Source organism: Monodelphis domestica, chromosome 7 (genome assembly GCF_027887165.1).
Source record: "Monodelphis domestica isolate mMonDom1 chromosome 7, mMonDom1.pri, whole genome shotgun sequence".
NCBI lineage: Eukaryota > Metazoa > Chordata > Mammalia > Didelphimorphia > Didelphidae > Monodelphis > Monodelphis domestica.
In genome coordinates, this window is record NC_077233.1 from 208734271 (window position 1) to 208741238 (window position 6968).

A 6968-nucleotide genomic window follows, 5' to 3' on the forward strand; every position below is an offset into this window, starting at 1 on the left:
ATTCTTAGATTACCTTGTTCCTGCTTTCTATAGACTTATGTAGAAATGCTAGGGGTTCTAGTACCTCCCCCTTATTACATTACAATCACCCTAGGGAAACCAGTGGAGGCTGCAAACATCCCTTGCCTTTCTTCTCAGAAAGAATTTTCATTGTTTTCCAAACCCCATAGCGTACTGTTCTGTAAAATAGATCTGGGTTTTATTCTTAACTCTGCTACACATAGCTAATTAGTGGCTAATTAGATTTCTCATTTGTTAAATGAGAATAATTAAGGAAGATTTGGTACCAGGTGCCTGTCACTTTTAATATGTGATTATGAGAGGTCCTAGGTTCAAATCTGGCCTCAGATACTTTCCAGCTGTGTGGCCCTGGGCAAGTCACTTAACCCCCATTGTCTTGCCTTTACTACTCTTCTGCCTTGGAACCAATACACAGTATTGATTCATTTTGTTTTTGTTTTTGTTTTAAGGAAACCACTTTTTTTAAATTTTATTTAGTCAATTTAGAACATTATTCCTTGGTTACAAGCATAGTATTGATTCTAAGATGGAAAGTAAGGGTTAAAAAATGTGATTATGAATGAGAAGAGAGCAAATTTGAAGCATAATTCTAGTGTTTATATGGTTATGTGAGGATTATTTTGACTAGATCTTGATTCTGTCATTGTCAGGTATGCAATATATACTTGAATCCATATTGTCATTGTCAGTTTGCATATTGAATAGAACAGCACCAGGGTTGAGTCTGTTGCTCCACTAGAAATCTCTTTCTAGGTTGACAAATTATACTTTCTCCCAAAAGCTACTGGAAGATACTGTATTTTGTTTCTCTACTGGCCCCAGTTTATGAGGCTACAGTTTCTAGCTTCACCTAGCAATGCTCTTTCCTTGAACCTGTAGTTGATGGAGTTTCTAGTGTAATTTGTCCACAGAAACTCAGGATTTACCTCAGCTATCTTCTAGTCAGCTTTCCTAATATCAAGTGAAGCATAAAACAAACAATGTATCTATTGAGTGCCATAGATACTAGGGATTGAAAACCCTCCAAACTAGCAATGTAAAAACAAATGCCCAAAAGTCTGTGTATTCAAGGAGCTTACATCCTATTGGGAAAGACAACTTTTTGGATAAACATAAAAAAGTAAGCCTATGGCACTCATCCTGCCTTCCATTAAGGGGCTTCTAGCCTTAGATCTATATCCATATCTATATTTATATATCAGGATTTAGTCCTAGGGGAGTCTGCCTCCCTCCCCCGGAAAGGTCAGGCTCTCCAGACTTCATATAGGCTTCATGAGATGGCCACTGTTACATTTATACAAAATAAGTATAAGGATATATATAGAAGGGACAGAGTCAAGATGGCAGAGTATAGCAGAGAAGAAGCTCAAAGTCACAATAAAGAAGCCTCTCCAATCAGTCGAACACCACAAAATGAATGAGTGAAAAAACCAACAAGGAGATAGAGTGAAACTTTCAAGAAGTCAAAATAAATATAAGTTAATTTTTTGGAGGGAGACTAAAATTTGGGAGTGGTGTGGTAGTCAGGAAAAGCTTATAAAAGGTGACACAAGCTGAACTTAAAAAAAAACAAAACCCTTACCTTCTATCTTAGAATCAATATTAAGTATCCGTTCCAAGGCAGAAAAGAGGTATGGGCCAAGCAATTGGGGTTAAGTGACTTGACTAAGGTCATACAGGAAGTATCTGAGATAGGTCAGCTTTGAACGGAAGATCTCCTGTCTCCAGTCCTGGATCTTTTATCCACTGAGCCACTTAGTTGCCCCACAAGCTGAACTTTTAAGGAAACCAAGAATTCTAAAAGTCTTGAAGTAAGGAGGAAGGAATGCCAATATGGAGGACTAGCTAGTCCAAAAATACAGAAATAGAATTAGGCCAGTTTGGTTGTACTATAGAGTGCATGAAATAAGACTAATGTATAGTAAGGCTGGAAGGAGCCTTTAAAAATATTTTAAATGTCAGAGGAGTTTATATTTGATCCATGAGACGACAGACAGGGAGCCGTTGGAGGTTATTGAGCAAGAGAATACATGGGCAGGCAGGTAGGTGGAGAATGTCTTGCAAAGGAAGAGGAAAGACACTTGAGGCTAGGAGACTTTCAGTATCGGGAGAAAGCCCAGGTGTGCTTAATCTAAAATGGTATGTGTTTGAATTGTTGCAGTTAAGGTTGAGGTAGAATTCAACAAAACCCGGGAACTGGTATGAAATGAAAGAAAATGTTTCCAAAGCTGCAAACCTGTATGACTAGAAAAATAGCCGTCTCCTTTACAGAAATAGGGAAGTTTGGAATCAGTGTGAGTGTGTGTGTGTGTGGAATGATGCTAATTTCTATTTTGGATAAGTTTAATTTTGAGCTGCCTTTGTAATATCTAGTTGGAAATGTCCAATAGGCAGTTGATTGTGTGGGACTGATTGCTGAGGAAAGATATTAGGGCTGGATGTATAGATTATACTTGACCTATGGGAGCTGATTAATTCACCAAGAGCACAGAAGCTAAATGTGTTGAATCCTATAAACAAGAGCCCATAACTCATTTTGGCCGATAGCTTAAGTAATGATAAGGGAGTTATGGGAGACATAGGCTATGCACAGAATGTAGACAGTATTGACTCCTACTGGGCTAAGGAGTTTGGATTTTGTTGTGAAGGCAAATGAGAGCTATTTAAGATTTTTTTTCCCCATCATCAAAGTAACAGAAATACTGCTAGAAGAAACCAGAGATCATCTAGTTGGCTTCTCTTTTTAAAACTGTGCTTTAAAGAATATTACTTTGGCTATAGATCTCAAACTGTACTACAAAGCAGTAATCATCAAAACTGCCTGGTAGTGGCTAAGAAATAGAATGGTGGATCAGTGGAAGAGATTAGATACCCAGCATACCGGAATAAATGACCTTACCAACCTAGTGTTTGATAAACCCAAGGACCCCAGCTTTTGGGATAAGAACTCACCAACAAAAACTGTTGAGGAAACTGGAAGACAATATGGTAGAAATTAGGTATAGACTAATATCATCATATATCAAGAGAAGGTCAAAATGGGTATATGATTTATATATAGCATGATACCATAAATTAGGGGAACCCAGAATAGTTTACCTGGCAGCTCTATGGAGAAGAGACGGATTTATGACCAAACCAGATAGAGAGCATCACTAAATGCAAAATGAGTAAGTTGGGGTTTTTTTTGTGTGCAAAGAAAATCAATGAAACCAAGGGAAAAAACAAGGGGAAGTGGGGCGACTTTATAGCAAATTTTGTGCCAAAGGCCCAATTTCCCAAATTTATAAGACTACAAGTCATTCCCCAATTGACAAAAGGTCAAAGGATATGTACAAGCGATTTTCAGATGAAGAAATCAAAGTCATCAATAATCATAACATTATTTTGGTAGCATGTGAAGGATAGGACAGAGTGCATTAGACTGGAAGCTTTTAGGACCATTTCTGCTGCAATAGGCCAGTTCGCTGAACCCTGCCCCATCCACAAACATTTCCATTTCCCTCTCCCTTCCCTCCTCCTCTGGAAAGGAGGTGACTTCTCCCCTCTGCCCAGCCTCTGGACATGGCTTGGGGCTCTGCCCCTGGTGGAGGGCGCCAGGCTCGACCTGCTGTTCCTGCGGGTTCCCTTTAGCTCAACCTGCCCTCTCAGGTTTTTTGTGAAGAGATTGCGTTCTAAAACCTTCAAATGCTCTAGAAAGGCGAGCTGTGGTAGTGCTTAGTAGTTGTAACAACCAGGCTTGTACCGGCCTTTGGTTCTGTCAGGGCACGTCCTCCCTCTATGATTGGGGGCGCGGGATCCTGGCACAGAGAAAGAGGACGGGTCTCCAAGAACCCTGGTCGATTGAAGAATAGATAGGACTTCCGGAGATGTCAAGATCCGCGCAGGCGCCTGGCTGCGGATAAGGAGCCAAACGTCTTTTGGAGACAAAGGGAGGCCAACCGGAGACGTGGGTGCTGCGTGATATCCCACGGCCTTTGGGGAAGCTCCCTCCACAACTGTAGGGGTGGGGGGCAATGCAAGGCCAGTTTGGGTGAGCTTTGTTAATTCCAGGGAGTGGGTGGGAGCAACCAAGTCTCGGGCAGCGAAAGTCGGAGTTTCAAACTCGAAGGCACACCAATACGGAACCGGCCCCATCCCCGCGCAATACCACCCCTTCCTCCGCACTGGGCGGAGACTCCACCTAGGCACGACGGGACCTGGAAGCCCCGCCCTCTGGGCGTCTCCGGCGCCAGTTCCGCGCTTCTCTCTCCTGTGCCCGGGTGGCGCCGGCTAGTCTCCTCCCATACCACGAGGTCTCTGCGTGTCTTGTCGCAGATGGGCTAAACCAAGTTGAGGGTAACCCACAGGCCTATAACTCGGTGGTGAGTTAGAGGGATGTCTCCACCCCAAACTTGTGAAGACTTTCTCGGAAATAGGCGGGTCACAGTTTGTTCCAATAGCCATGAAGGCTCCTGAAGGAGTGGGGAGGAACCCTTAGTTGGAGGGCCAGACTATAAAAAAACTATGAACAAATCTGTATACCACTGTGGGAGAGTGGAGGCTGCGGGCCGGCTGTGATGGGCCTGGCACACCTGGAACAGGCTCATCATCGCCACCGCTATACCGGGCAGCAGTACACACAGTATGGAATCCCCTCCCCCAGATTGTGCGGCCACATAATCCTTTGCAAGGAGCCTCGGTCTGGTTCAGTTACTCTCAGAACAAGGTGCCATGAAAGGATTTTGTCACCAGAAGCTTTGCCACCAAATACAGTACTCCAGGAGCACAGGATGAATCGGTGCTCTTCTCACTGACCACCCATGAAAGAGGTGCCCCTTCTGGAAGTGCAGTAAATGGCCTCTGGGGGCTGCAGTTTGGGGACCCCTGCCTTAGAGCTTGGTCAGATATGGAGGATGCCAAGGTCATCTCCTGCATCCTGGGCCTTCATCAGGCATGCACTGGACCATGTATTGTGGAGTCATAAATTTGTATAACAATTCTGGAAATCAATTTGGAGTTGTACTGCAAAATTCACTGCGCTCTGCACTCTCTTTGCCCTAGTGGAATCTCTTCTAGGCATATACTCCAGAGATTAAAAAAAAAAAGACCCATATGTCTAGAAGTATTCCCAAGGAGAGCTTTTTGTTGTAGCAAAGAACTGGAAATAAAGTGGGTTCCCTCCCATCCTTTGGAGAATGGCCTAATAAATTATGTTCTGTTCATGTGATGGAATAGTGTTTTGCTATAAGACATAATGAAAAGAATAGATTTAGAAAAACCTGGGGATATCTGTATGAATTGATACAAGATGAAATGAGCAGAACTAGAAGAACATTCCTACAATGACTGTCACACTATAAAAAAGAACCTTCAAAAACTTAAGACCACTAATTAGTGTAATGACCAAACATGACTCCAAAAGATCAATGGTAAAGCATGCTTGCTACCTCAATAAGAGAGGTGATGGACTGGAGAGAGAAAATGAATCATACCTTTTTGGAAATGTATAGTCTAGTGTGTGGATTTATTTTTCTTGACTATGTTTGTTACAAAGGAAGACTTTGTGTATGTGTGTGGTGAAAAAATAAGCAGTGAATGGATTACGGTTATAAACTGATTAGATACTCTGCTTGCTGTGCTTACAAAGTATGTTCAGTTTATATAAGTGAAGTGAAGCTCATAAGTGTACTTCTCGTTAGGGCCAGGTGCAAGGATGCCAAGGAGACTCTTGTTATATAAAAATAAACTATTTATTATGAATATAAGGATATAAAAGGATTTCTAACTCTAAGGGATTCTAACTCCACGCAAATAAAACTCCATGGTTCCATAAGGAACCGCTTCTCCTGTTTCCACAGGTTACACTGATCCTTCCTGATCTGACTAACCCAAATTTTGCCTATTCTTCAATAAACTAAACTATCCTTATAAGAAGTATATAATTCTTAACTTTGTCGCCATGTTATAAAAATAACAAAGACTAGCCTTTCCCTGCTGTGAGACATATTCCCCAGTGGCACTGGCACCATGGGCCGTCATCCCACCCGCTGTTACAGGTACTGTAAAAACAAGCCTTACCCCAAGTCCCATTTCTGCAGGGGAGTTCCCGATGCCAAAATCCGAATCTTTGATCTTGGGAGGAAGAAAGTAAAAGTGGCCAAGTTTCCACTGTGTGGCCACATGATGTCTGATGAGTACGAGCAGCTGCCATCTAAAGCCTTGAAAGCAGCTTGCATCTGTGCCAACAAGTACATGGTAAAGAGCTGTGGCAAGGATGGCTTCCATATTCACGTGCGCCTCCACCCTTTTCATGTCATCCGCATCAATAAGATGTTGTCATGTGCTGGGGCTGATAGGCTCCAGACTGGCATTTGGGGGGGGCCTTTGGGAAGCCCCAGGGTACCGTAGTCCGTGTTCACATTGGCCAGGTTATCATGTCTATTCAGACCAAGGTCCAGGACAAAGAACAGGTGATTGAAGCTTTGTGGAGAGCTAATTTCAAGTTCCCTGGCAGCCAAAAGATCCATATCTCCAAGAAATGGGGTTTCACCAAGTTCAATGCTGATTAGTTTGAGGATATGATCTCTGAGAAGCAGCTCATTCCTGATGGCTGTGGGGTCAAATACATCCCTAACCGAGGCTCCCTGGACAAATGGTGTGTGTTCCACTCCTGAGGGCTGGGCTGTGACCACCTGTCTTATTGCTTTTCTGCAGGCACAAATAAATAGATATCTGCTAAAAATAAATAAACAAACAAACAAATAAATAAATAAATAACAAAGACTAGCTGGCTGAGCCTCAGCAAGAACCAAGTTAGGATTCTGAGCCTTAGTGTAGCATTCCAAGCATATTCACATCTATGAAATATAAATGATTGTATGGTTACTGTGTCTTCAGATACAAGGTGATACTCTGATATTTGTGAATGAAATCTTGAACTAGCCATGCGGCCTGTTGCTTAAGAC

General features: G+C 42.5%; 1 pseudogene; it reads left to right on the forward strand.

The window, feature by feature from the left end:
* The first annotated feature begins 38 nt into the window (after positions 1–38).
* LOC130455619 (60S ribosomal protein L10-like) lies at positions 39–6719 on the forward strand (annotated as a pseudogene).
* The last annotated feature ends 249 nt before the right edge of the window (positions 6720–6968 follow it).